The sequence below is a fragment of the Lates calcarifer genome, linkage group LG8 (assembly GCF_001640805.2).
Source record: "Lates calcarifer isolate ASB-BC8 linkage group LG8, TLL_Latcal_v3, whole genome shotgun sequence".
In the NCBI taxonomy this organism is placed as follows: Eukaryota; Metazoa; Chordata; class Actinopteri; family Centropomidae; genus Lates; species Lates calcarifer.
The window spans coordinates 729,401-742,845 of NC_066840.1; the positions used below are offsets into that span (position 1 = coordinate 729,401).

Sequence of the window (13,445 nt, forward strand, 5' to 3'; positions counted from 1 at the left end):
AAGCTGACTGACATGGCTTTCCTGATCCCACTTTAATCGAAGCTGCTGCTTTCTTGATTTAATCTCACTCCCTGTGCTTTGTTTCGTAGCCAAATGGGACCAGTGGTTGACTTCACACAGCATCTATTAGTCTCAGCATGGATGTAATGGTGAAAAAAATGTGTTTTATTGTTGAATATCAGTGTACCACCCTCTCCTGTTGCTATCGATCGCCTGTCCCTCACCTGCCCACCAGTACTCACTACTGAGCTGCCCTTTTCCCCAGCAGACTTGTATGGAAACTCACAGATGTTACCAACAACATTAACCATAGTTCCCCTGTCCTAGAAAGACAGTGTGACAGTGAGCCAGCATGAGGAATACTGGAACCCTGAAACTGAAGCAGATGAACAAAATTCTTATATAAATAATTTATGTGATTATTCACATCTATCAATCTACTGTGACAAGTCCCAATGGCTGCAGTGAAAAAGGCCTGTTGTTACTGTTGTTGATACTTTTTCAGATCTTGAAGAATTACTCTGTGAAGTTACATTGACGTGGGTGTTTAAGTTAGGCTTATACAGATTTTATTGATCCCTTTGAGATGAGTCCCTCTGGGAAATTACAAAAGGACAGTTCCCATACCGGGAGTCGAACCCGGGCCGCCTGGGTGAAAACCAGGAATCCTAACCGCTAGACCATATGGGAGGGTACTCTGTGGGGTTTCTAATCACTAATAGTGATACAGGACTGTGAAGAAGATTTCAAAAGTGTCTTTGTAAATGTTCTATGGAGACAGAAATGTATTGATCAGGTATATTTGACCTCAAGAAGACATACAGCATGTTTAGGTGAGTAAACTGGATTTGCTGCTTTAACTAAGATGTGTGTTGAGTTGTGGGCGGGTGTAAGCTCATCAGCAGTCTGACCGCCTGTCTCAGATAAGACAAGATAAAACATTTATTGATAGTCATGGCCCACAACTCTAAATCCTATTTCTCTCACTCCGTTTTTCTCTCAACAACCTACCTGGGATTAATAATTCACATGAGCGTTAATTAAAAGGGGACATACTGTATATAGAGAGGGAGACAGAGCAACAGATATTTGAGTGACAAAGTCCACAGGGAGGGTGTAGGTATTGAGAGAACAGAGTGAGAGAGACAGCAGATAATAAAGTGATATATGAGGCTGGCTCTCCACATACAGTCAGTCTGAAGATGAGGGGGTTCAGATAAAACCTGACCTATGAACACCTTTTACCATTCATCATTTACTGTAATGTGCTGTCAAGCTTGTACTGGTCATACTGAAAGACAGGTGATATTCTTGAGTTTAAAGAAGTGAGCTAAGGACCCATTGATTGCCAGCTGAAATTCCTGGCTTTGCCAGCGTGGGTGAAAATGTACAGAAACTCTTCCTGTGCCCTAACAACCAACAACCCATATTAGTGTTTCCAGAAATGCCCAAGGGCACAATTTCAACTATGGATGGAGCAAGTCCCCCTCACTGTCCAAAAGTCCCTCATTTCCTTAACTAGCAGTGTCTGCACGAGATGTGCTTCACCTGCTTTTTCCGGTTGTCAGGCTCACATTGGTCTGACACAGCAGAAAGGCTCTTTTCAGTCCAGCTTTATATTATGTGAGTATGTTTTCTTGAATTTTCCGTGAGTAACTACAGTGATTGTGTGTTGGGCTGTGAGTGCTGCCAAAACATTGGTGACCTACAGTCATCCTGTATACACACAGATAGTGGACTGAAGCTGCTGCTAGAGCCACACCTTCTTTACCCTCTGACAGGGTGTAAGTGCTTATTTTAAGCACTTGTGAGGCATCTGACAGCATTTCTCCTCCTCACAGAAGATCTCTCTTCACTGAGCATGACTCCACGAGTCACAGAGGCAAAGCATTTCAATAAGTCAAGGTGAGCCTCTCTGAAAATATCAAGATAATGAGAAATTCCAAATAACACAGTGAAGGAGAAAGTCAATACTTTGAGGATGTGAGGGGGTGGAGGAGAGTCACAGATGCATTAACACCATTTATGAAGCTCACAGCTCCAATTTTACCACAACAGCATTCAGAGGGAAACTGCAAATCTAATTTTCTACGCATCTCATAAGTGGTGGAGCGACCACACTCACTTTTCGTTCTCTGTTGTGCTTTCTTCCTCTGTTTTCATTCTCTTTCTGCTAGTTTCAGTAATTGCCAAGGCCTCTGGCGTGGAGCGTATCAGGATATCATCCGGAGCTTTTTGTTGAGCTTTTTCATTTAGCTGTATTCCATTAACAGCCACTATGTGCTGCTGAGGGATACTTATACATATCCATGACTAAAGAATGAACTGATTAGAATTTGTTGGTCAAGGGTCAAAGGTCAAAGTCACTGTGACCTCAGAAAGTACATTATGAAATAGATTTCATATGCAAATTATGACAAAATTTCACAAAAACGATTATGTGATGACATTTGACAAAGGTAAAAGGTAAAAGGTCAACTTTACTATGACATGCTAACGCTCTGCATTTCACCAACTCAGGAGACCACTGCAAAGAACAGAGCACTGGCTACTACAGACTGATAGAGGATCAGCAGGAGCCTCAGTGCACACACTGAGATCTGAATGTCCTCAGGAAGAACAGTCTGTTCTGTCCCTTCATGAGTACAGCTTCAGTGTTGTGAGTCCAGTCCAGTTTTTTATTGATCTGACTTGTAGGAAACACCATCTTCAGCCCCCCCATCCCTCGATGACAACTACCAGGGGCTCTCCTGTTCCCCTGGTAGTCCACCACAAACTCACTGGTATTGCTGAACTTCAGGTGATCTGCTCTCTATCCTCTGTGCTCCTCTGTAAAAACAGTCTCTGAGTGAAGACAGCATCTTTCTCACTTGGAATGAATCACTGGAATCATACATATCAGTACAGTGATGAATTCCATTTAGCCAAAAAATACTACTGTGTATTCTATGTGCCTGAGAAGGCATGGATGTTAACTGCAGTTTGACTGGTTGGCAGAGACATATAACTGCAAGGTAATACTATTCCTTTATTTATTTATTTATTGTTCAATAACCAGACTTGAAGGCTTAGTTTCTGAGTCAGTACTCAAACCAGGATCATCAGTATGCTGGACGGCTTTCTCTATTTATGTAACATAGAGGCAGTGTTTGCACAGCTGTAGGATCTGTGACAGTAAACCCTGTGGGGCATTAAGGGTTGGCTGAAGGCCCCAACACATTTGAGAGTCCACTACAAAACAGTCCACCACTTTGGTCCAGACTGAAATGGAAGAAATCAAGTCTAAGAAATAAGAATACTGGATGGACTGCTATGACTGCTATGAAGTTTTGTACAGACATTCATGTCCAGCACCACTACAAGGTTGACATTTGTGGTTTTGAGTGAAATGGATTATGGCTCATGGTAAATTATGGATGACTTGACAGGAAATTTGGTACGCACCTGTCTCCATCAGGATGAACTGTAATAACTTTGGTGATCCTCTGTCTTTTCATGCAACACCATCATCACTAATGACTAATAAGTCTCAGGTCTACTTTGTATGTACTGCTGATCAGTGCATGTTAGCATGCTAACATGTTAAATTACCGTGGTGACCATGGTAAATTTATACCTGCTAAACATCAGCAAGTTAACATTATCACTGTGAGCATGTTATCAAGCTGAATTTATCACTTTGGAAGAAAAGCCAGATGTGGAAGAGAGGGGTATCACTGAGGTATTTGGGAAAGGATTTCAGAAACCCACACACTGAGGGCGGAATCTGCTCCTGATCCTCCTGCAAACAAAGACTTTTTAAAAAATCAATAATCAGGTATTACACAGTAGCTGTTCATCTCAGCAGCCAATTCCTGTTGTAATATGTCTCTAAAAGTGAACAGTGAATCTGAGCATAGTTTCACATGGGTGCTAACAGGACTACAAGTTTGAAAAAAATCTGAGGGTGAGGATTTATGCTGTGTTCAAGATCATGGTAATCAGAAACTTCTGAAATCCAAATAACATTTACATGATGCTTGAAAAACAAGACAAATGCCTGCAGTAAAATATCACTTTGGTGTTGTCTTTGAAGCCTGTGTAACTTAAGCAGAGGTGCTGCCACTGTGACAGTTACAGTGCAACAGTAGAGAGGAGTCAGTGAACTGACTAAAGTTTGCAAAAGTCAGCATTAGCCACCATAAGCTACTGGTCAAACCAGACCAGTGTCATGTTGTAAATGAGTATTTTCTCTTGTTTCTGTGTTGTTCTGGTTCAGTCTTTTTCTTCTGTGTTTCTGCTTTTTGGTTTTATTTTTTCCCTTTCCCTTCTGTTCCTTGTGTCCATCTACTTCCTGATTTATTTTGAAGTCTTGTCCTGTCTCATCAGTGTTGCTTTTACTTCCTGTCTTTGTCTCATTTTCCCTCCTTTTTTCATCCTCACCTGTGTCTGGTTACTAATCATCCCAGTGTGTATATAGAGTCCTTGTCTCCCCTGTTGCCTTGTCAGTGGAGTCTTGTTAGATTTTGTGCATACCTGTGTGTTGTTGTTTCCTGTAGTGCTCTCCAGTGTTCATCTGTGTTCCCCTGTGTCTTTTGTATTTTGTTTTTGAACCTTTGTGGCCCTCACCTGTCTCTTGTGGATTTTAGTTTTCTGGACTGGTACCTCCACCTGATGCACAGTTGTGTTGAGCTTGTTCCTTTGTTAAAATAAATCACCAGACTGTTATCAGTTCCTGACTGTCTGCCTTTAGGCTCCTCACCCCTGAGTGCCTCGCCCTGCAAAACATGACAACCAGCTGAAACTGTACCTGCAAACTCCCTGAGTGCACTGAGGGTTTGTTTTACTGCTTATGACTTCAGCTATTCATTTGTAAGAGGAAGACTGTATAATTTCTTCTTTCAAAGGTACATAGTCTTATTACAATGCTGCAGCAGACCTCTTTATTGACACACTGATAGTTGAATTATGTTGAATTGTGTGAAATTATAGATTTTTAAAAATTAATTAAATTATTGATTCTTGGTGTTTCTAGAACTGAACTGGAGGGATGAAACGACAGTCTTCCAAAAGATATTCACTCATTTGGTGTTTTGTACTGTCTAACATGTTCGTCCAAAATCTCTTATAGATATTCAACTGAGTTGTTATGTGGTGACTGTGAAGGCCACAGCATCAGATTCTCATCTCTCTCATACTCATCAAAACATTCAACGACCCCTCATGACCTATAGAGGAAGCATCTTCATCCTAGAAGAGACCACTCCCATCAGGATAGAACTGTTTGATCATAGGATAAAGCTGATCACTCAGAGCACCTTTGTATTGATTTGCAGTGACCCCTCCCTATAAGGGGACAAGTGGAACCAAACCCTGCCAGTAAAACACCCCCCACAGCATGACAGAGGCTCCAGACCCCTCAGTGTAGAGGTCAAACATTCAGGTTTGTACCACTGTCTTGGTGTCCAACACATATGCACTCGCCAACTTGTGGAGAAAATGGTGAGGGATGACTCATCTGACCATATCACTGTTTTAAACATCTCTGTAAACCAGTGCCTGTGGAAGCACCTGCCATCTTCAAAGTCACTCAGATCTTTTTGTCTTGCCATCTCAATACAGAATCAGAATCACCTGAATCTGTTTATCTACTCATTTATTCAGGTTTTTCCTTTAATTTGTCACCCATCTCTATGTTGAATTTGTTTTCCTCACACCTGTCTTACAGCTGCAAAAACATTCAAATATCATGTGATTTTTTTTTTTAAAAAAAGCCAAAGAAAACCAATAACATCAAAATCCACCTTTTTCCCTCTTTGATTCCCTGCCATTTTTGAAGTTCTTGATGATGTTTTTATTTATTCATTTATTTAATAATCAGAATGCTTGATGCCTATCATTTCATCTTCCACTAAGGATCTTTTTCATTTGTTCAGCAGCACTGGCTGCCATGACAACCTCAGCACACAGATACACCGAAAAATAAGACAAGTTCTATGAATATAAAATACTGATATTTAAAAAAGGCAAAAAAAAAAAATCCCTACCATACCACCTACTACTACTACTAAAAATCAATGCTTAAGTGAGAATAAATGAGATCACACCATAAAATAAGACTCCGTCTAGAAGCCTGTGATTCCAGTCTCGTGTCTTCAGGCAATTTGAAGAAAATCATTGTTGGAATTTACTGTTTTGGCAAACTTATAAACACAAACTGACAAACCACAGGTTTCTGTGGCAAACATTTCGCAAGCTGTTTGCAACTTTTTGGCATGCGTATAATTACCTGTTATTGTCAGAGAGCTGTGTGAAAACACCTGAGCAGGGAGAGGGAGCATCAGTAGGTATGGATGCACTCACACCTGACTCTACTGCATACATTTCCATCCCAGTTTTACTGGCTGCACCTTAAACCAGCACAGGAAGGGAAAAAAAATCTTTAGGCACAGGTTTTGTTTTAGTGGCACATACTACTGACATTGTTTGGAAGGACACACATCTCCACTACTGTCAGCATGTCACTTCCCAATCCAGAGATACACAATGCACATTCAAACCAACTGACATTGTGATTCTTTTGTTTACTTTATCTTTTTGCAGTGGCTGGATTTGTATCAGGAAACTCTGTACACAATCAGCCAATATGGGCTGAAGACAAGATGAATATACAGCGGTGGAAAAAAGTTTGGGACACCGCACCCATTTGTGAAATATTGCAAGAATCAGTCTTAGGTCTTCAAGTGTAATTTCTTTTAGTATAGTCACAGTCAAAATACTAAACAAATCCTTAAAAAGCCATTAAAAACTTAAAATTGATTGGTTCCATAAAAATACATGAGAAAGTTTGAGCATTGGGTCATTTTGGTACCAGTGATCCACTAATGAAGGTCCTGCTTTTTATTAAAAGACAAAGATTTATTTTTTGTTCAGTGTTGAACACATTCTCTGTTATTTGTTGACGTTGATACAGACAATGTTGAAAACTAACATGCTAAAACTGGCAAGAATTTAGTTTTGTTAGTTTTTCTTGTAAACAATAAACAAAAAAATCATTTGTATTTGGTTGTGTCTGTGTAATGCAGCCACAGCTTTTGAAACACAAAAAAGATTTTTCCCCAAATATTTCATGATTCATTGAGATTGTGTAAAATTTAAAAATATATATTTGTTTTTTCTACCACAGTATGAATATAGATCAAATATTTATTATATCTGAAAAAATCAAATATTTAATGTCAAATCTTTCTTGTTTCTCTTATTCTAAAATAATTTACTGTTTACTGTGAGTCATTTTTTATTTTAACTGTTTTTCCAAAATATTTTCACAACACCATCATCTCCATCAATCCATGTTTCATGTCACTAACAGTACACTAACAGGTCCCAGGCTGAGCGCCACTGTGTTGGAGTTTTCCCCAGGGATCAAGAGGGTCATCTCTGTGTGGCCTTCTTAGAGTCTCTGGGTGGTGTTCTGGAAAGGGCTCCAACTGAGGACTTGGGTGTGATTAAGAGGAACAGCCTCTCTGGTCTGAATTTGAATGGTGCTTTGTTATTGGACTTGCGCTGTGCCATAACAAACACCATAAATGACCATCCACCAGAGGCAGCACCTCACTAACTGTTTGCTGAGCCTTTTGTTGGAAATGTTGGACATTCTTTCACATTTTTATGTTTTTTAATGATTTATTTATGTTAAAAGTATGAACTAAATTGATCAGACAAAGACAGAGAATTGTATTGTCAGTGTTAAGTTTATTTTGTGAGATGTATTAACATAAGGGAAATCCAGTATGGTAAGAAAGCCTTAACCTGTTAGATTAGGTCCTTTATGGAAGTCATCTTGTTCTGGTGCTTAAAGAGGGCAGCACGGCTCAACAGTGGCCATTTTATTGGAAGGATGAATAGGTGAGTCTTTGTTTTGATTGGATGATAGCTGGGTGAAATCATTGTGTGTGTGTGTGTGTTGAGTATTTTTTTTGTTTGTTTGTTTGTTTGTTTGTTTTTGATTGCACTGTATATACAATATGTTGATATATTGAAGAATGAGTTACAGCCTTGTTGGACTGAATAAGTGCCAGTGTTTTTTTGTTTGGTTTTTTTATTTATGCTGGCATTTAGCTACATGTGTGGGATATCCTCCATTATTCTACTTAAAACTTTAAAGCTTTTTTTCATCATGTACAACTTGATAAAACAGTTCACTCAGATGAGTGCTCCTGAGATACTTGTATTTACTGATCTGACATCAGTTCATTGTGGCTTTGTGGGCAGTAAAAGAGACAAAGCCATGCTGCTCAGACAAGATATCGTGGCGATGGATGTTCCAATACTGAACCTGCCCAGATTACTGCACAGAGAATATTGAGCCAGTAATCAGAGCTGAATAAAGCTGAAATTGTGGAGTCCATTGCCCCATCATTCTCAGCTGACCCCTGGCTTACCTCCAGCACACATGCAGCCATGCATGAATCATGGAAACAGCATGAAATGAAAACACACACAGAGAGACACTTTTGCACAAACAGCATGGTCAAACACAAGAACATAAAACCAATATTCAACTGTGACAATGGAGAGAGAAAGAAAGGGAAAGAAAATAATGAAATGACAGGTAGAGGAGAGAGCTGTGAACTTCCAACAGGCAGATCAATAAATACTCCACTGTACCCTCACACACACATAAGCAGAGGATCGTGTTTGTCTGGAGTGTTTAAGTCAGTATCTACATCCCACTGGTGTGTGTGTTTTGCTGCTGCTACTGATGATAAGAGGCTGACCTATAAACTGCAGTCACACACAAGCACCTCGGCAGGACACAAAGCATGTCTGACTGTGAGATACTGTAGGTAGAATGTGTTACTGTGGGATATTAAAGTCAGAAAGGAAGCACAGGGAAAGAACAGCCTCTGTGGAGGTGCTGATGATGGCTTTTTATTTTAAAATCTACCATTCTGTGAAGCGAGGACAGACTATGGATCACAACAGAAACACTGCGCCTCATGTATGAGCCACTCATGTAGACAGATTTGTTCTTCCAAACAGCACGTACAAATGATTCACCAATTTTCTTCTACTTACATTTTTCTCTTTGGTATGAACAAAATTCCTGAGTCAGAACAGACACAGGGCAACAGGGCAAAACCACACACAAATGATTACACATAAGAATCATTCTCTCGCTTTGATAGTACCTCATGGTCTTTATTCAGGTCTTTGTCCAGTGTCATTTTATTTGCCATTTTGATGATGGAACATAAAAACTAAATTTTTCATTAAAAACATGACAAGTTAACAGACTTTCAGTGCATGACAAAAATAAATTTAAAAAATATATAAATAAAAAATAAAAATAAAACCATACTTGCAGGACTGCAGTACTCAAAGTGCAGTGGTTCCCAAAAAGCAGCTATGCTCAAGTGTGCACGTTCAGATTCATCAGTCTGCACTATTCTGTCCAGTCTCTCCTCTGCTCTGCTGATCCCGAACCAGGAAGTGATGCAGTATGTGAGGATGCTTTCGACGGTGCCACAGAAGAGGACTGTCATGGCTGGAGTTCTGCCCTCTTCTTAACAACAGCTGTGGTGTTATCACTAGAACCACAGATGGTCAGCGGAGGGTGGTGGTTTGACTCGGCCCTGCTGAAGTCAATAATCATCTCTTTTGTGTTGACTGAGTTGAGAGTGGAGGTGATATCATATACTGCAGGATGTAAGAGGTAAGTAACAGCAGTGATGTTAGGACTGCTTTGTGTGTCTGAGCATCTAACTTTATATCATATCTAATAGTGCAGCTGCTGTGATGACTCATTGTTAATATTTTCTAATAGTTTCAGGTGCTCTAATACGACTTTAGACTTTTTTGTCTGATGATTTCCAACAGCAGGACATGAAGCGGTGTGGTGTGGAACTGTTCTTTTTACTCCTTGTTAACGTGTTTGTGCATGAAACTTTCTCACAAACAAAATGGAACAGATCACCTAATGTGGCAGTTTTATGAGTTTTGTTTATGCCAGTGATCAGTTCTCATGAACACACTCCTCCTCATGAACAAGTTCGTCAAGTTCATACAAATGATTTATCACAAGTTTAGAGTTCTTAGAACACTAATAGGAGCAAATGTTACTGAAACTTTTAAAAGAAAACAATATGATTGAGTTCAAAAATGTAACGTACCAGTGTGGTACATTTTAAAATCATTCAGTTATTACATAAAGATATGATGCTGTGTTCCCCACAGTCTCTGCAAAATAAATGGGTTCATGTTCTCTCAGTTTGTGAAAATACTGCAGATTTTTGGATCAGTGTTAAAGGAATATTTCCATTTGGGGAAATACACTAATTTGCTCCCTTTCCAGAGTGAGATGAGAATCAATCTTGCATCTATGCATCAGGTACAGAGCCAGGACATGGTTAGGCTGTATCAAATTTAATCACACATCTTTAATCACACAAACAAAAATGTAGAAACCAGAACATTTTGGGTTTTAGCATAAAAGCAAAATGTCATAGTTATACTGCAGCTACAATTCAACATGTAATAAAAGTTATGTGCAGATATTTTGACTTGCAACAGGAGGAGAAGCCCAGGTGGAACTAATACTGTTAACAATTACTCTGTGTCCCACTGTGTCATTTGCTGAGAAAATAACTTTTTGTGACAAATAAATAATTCATTTCAAGCAAAATTAAAACACAGATAAATCCTATTAAATGCCCTATTAAATCAAATATTTGAATGTGGCATTTCCAAAAACTTCTTTTGCAGCAAAATGGAAAAACCTTTGGCTGACATATTCTGTAATGTCTTGCCTCTGCAAGTGATCTATTGTGTTTGTTTACCAAACTCACTTTTTTCCACTGACTTATTTGACTGTGAAAAAAATAACACACACACACACATACAGTATACAGTGGTGGAAAAAAGTTTTCGGACACCCTTAAAATTTTACACAAATCTCAAATATTATCATGAAATATTTGGGGAAAAATCTTTTTTGTGTTTCAAAAGCTGTGGCTGCATTACACAGACACAACCAAATACAAATGATTTTTTTGTTTATTGTTTACAAGGAAAACTAACAAAACTAAATTCTTGCCAGTTTCAGCATGTTAGTTTTCAACATTGTCTGTATCAAAGTCAACAAATAACAGAGAATGTGTTCAACACTGAACAAAAAATAAATAAACCATCACATCATCAAATGAATATTTAGTAGTCCTGCCATTAGCACGCAGTAGAGCTCTAATCCTGGCTGGCATGTTCCCCACGAGCCTTTCACACTGTTGAGGGGTAATCTTGTCCCATTTGTCTTGAATTACTGCTTTTAATTCTTCTAAATTCTTTGGTTTACGCTTTGAAACAGACTTTTTGATAATCCACCACAGAGTTTCAGTGAGGTGCATGTCTGGGGATTGAGCTGGCCACTCTAAGACCTGGATACAGTGCTCCTGCAGCCAAGTTCTCCTGGCCCTGGATGTGTGGTGAGGGGCATTATCTTGTTGAAACATCCAGTTTTGACCTCGACGGAACAGTGCACGTGCAGAAGGGAGCATGTGGGTTTCGAGAATGGCACAATACTTGGCAGAGTTCAATGTTCCATCACAGACAGTGAGATGACCAACACCAGCAGCACTCATGCATCCCCTAAACCATGATACTGCCTCCACCATGCTTGACAGTAGGTACTGTACATGCTGGAGATAAAGCTTCCCCTGGCCTTCTGCGTACCTTCACATTATCAGGAGGAGGATAAAGCTGGAAGCTGGACTCATCTGACCACAGAATCTTCTTCCAGTTCCTGGCTGTCCAGTTCCTTAAGCCATGATCTAAAAGTCAGCCACGTACAGTGCAGGTGGAACACTGGACACCAGTTTGGTTTGACCACTGCTGCTGAAGCTCCTGTGATGTCATTCCCTGCACATGCAGATCAGGATGCGACAAACTTAAAACAAAAAGAACTGCTGCTGTAGCCAGATTCATCTTAGTATTCATGAATATTGCTCCCATTAAAACCTAATCCATCACTCAGGGTGCAGCACTGGTTTTGGTGATGGACAGCCCACTATCAGTTGAATCCAAGTGTCTAAAGAGAGACATTAATGTGTACATCAACACAGGCCTCTCTTTTCAGATAAACAAATGCAGTGTTGAGCTGCTCCACTGGAGCTTTGGCTGTCAGCTTCTTATCAGCAGCACAGCAGAGCTTTCATTGTCCTCCACATCACATCAGCTATCAATAGCTTCACTGCAGAAATACCATGTAGAATGCATGTGACACCATGTGTTTACTGGGAACAGCTTGCACTGAGAAAGATGACTGCTTTACAGTAATCAATAATGTGTTGGTTTGGAATTGTAGTTTGATTTTTTTTTTTTTTTTTTTCTTTGACAGCTCAATGCTGTTTTCTTCCAGATTTTTTCCCCAACCTTCCCTCACAAAGTTGTTTATGGTTTCACAGTTTTGCTGCCCTCATGCTGGTATCATCAGAACGTATCCAAGTATTCTTATTTTCATATGTAATATGTATTCAGTGGATTATGACTACATACCAGGGTTTAGTTGTTTCCCACCTGTCTGTGGGGTGGGGTGGGGGGGTGTTAGCTGAAACAATAGCTAAGACACAAAGCCTGTTCAACACTACAGGTCTTTGCTTAAATGAGAGGGAGCCTGTGTGTGTGTGTGTGTGTGTGTGTGTGCATGTGCATGGTATATGCAGGGGATGCCAACATGAAACTATGACAGGGCTAATTAAATTTCATTTGATATTACTACTACTACAACTTATGTTAATAATAATAATAATAATAATTTACATTCATGGTAAAACAAACACAATGTCATCTTGACACTGGCAAAGACACTGGCTTCTAGCAATCACTCTGATCACACAGATCATCATCAGAGCTACTAGCATGCAGACTCTTGCATGCTCTGGTTAAATTTTACTGATTTACAAATATTCTGTCTGAAAAAATGTAGTTTACTTCTTCTGATTGGCCTAATGCTTCATGACATCTGCAACACAGATCATATGAACACCAAAAAAATGGAATGTCAATCATTTGGAATGTCAGTGGGTTTTTTGTTTGTTTGTTTGTTTTTTGTTTTTTTTAGTTGGCATAAATTAAGGCCAAAAATTGCCATACAGCTGAAGCTATAAGAAACCTAAAACTGTCTGCAAACTACATGTACTTATCAGTTAAAGCCAGTTTTCTAAAGAAAAATGTGGATATGAGATAGCTGAAGAGTGAGCTGCAAAAGAGAGAGTAGGAGTGAAAGAGAGAGGAGAGAGAAGAGAGAAGGACAAGGCATGAATAAAACATCCCCAGCAGACTGACTGTCAGAAAGAGCACAGAGTGGCTCACATATAGAGTCTCTATGAGGAAGCTGGGCTCCTGATTCACATGCACAACCCACTTCCTCTTATAGCCATCTCTTATAACTCACAGCACATCCATTTAGA

The 13,445-nt window shown here is 39.5% G+C and overlaps 1 non-coding gene across 1 annotated transcript; it reads right to left on the reverse strand.

The window, feature by feature from the left end:
* Window positions 1-618: 618 nt before the first annotated feature.
* On the reverse strand, window positions 619-690 carry trnae-uuc (transfer RNA glutamic acid (anticodon UUC)). The gene has a single exon. It is a non-coding gene; the product is annotated as a tRNA-Glu (tRNA).
* Between the last annotated feature and the right edge of the window lie 12,755 nt (window positions 691-13,445).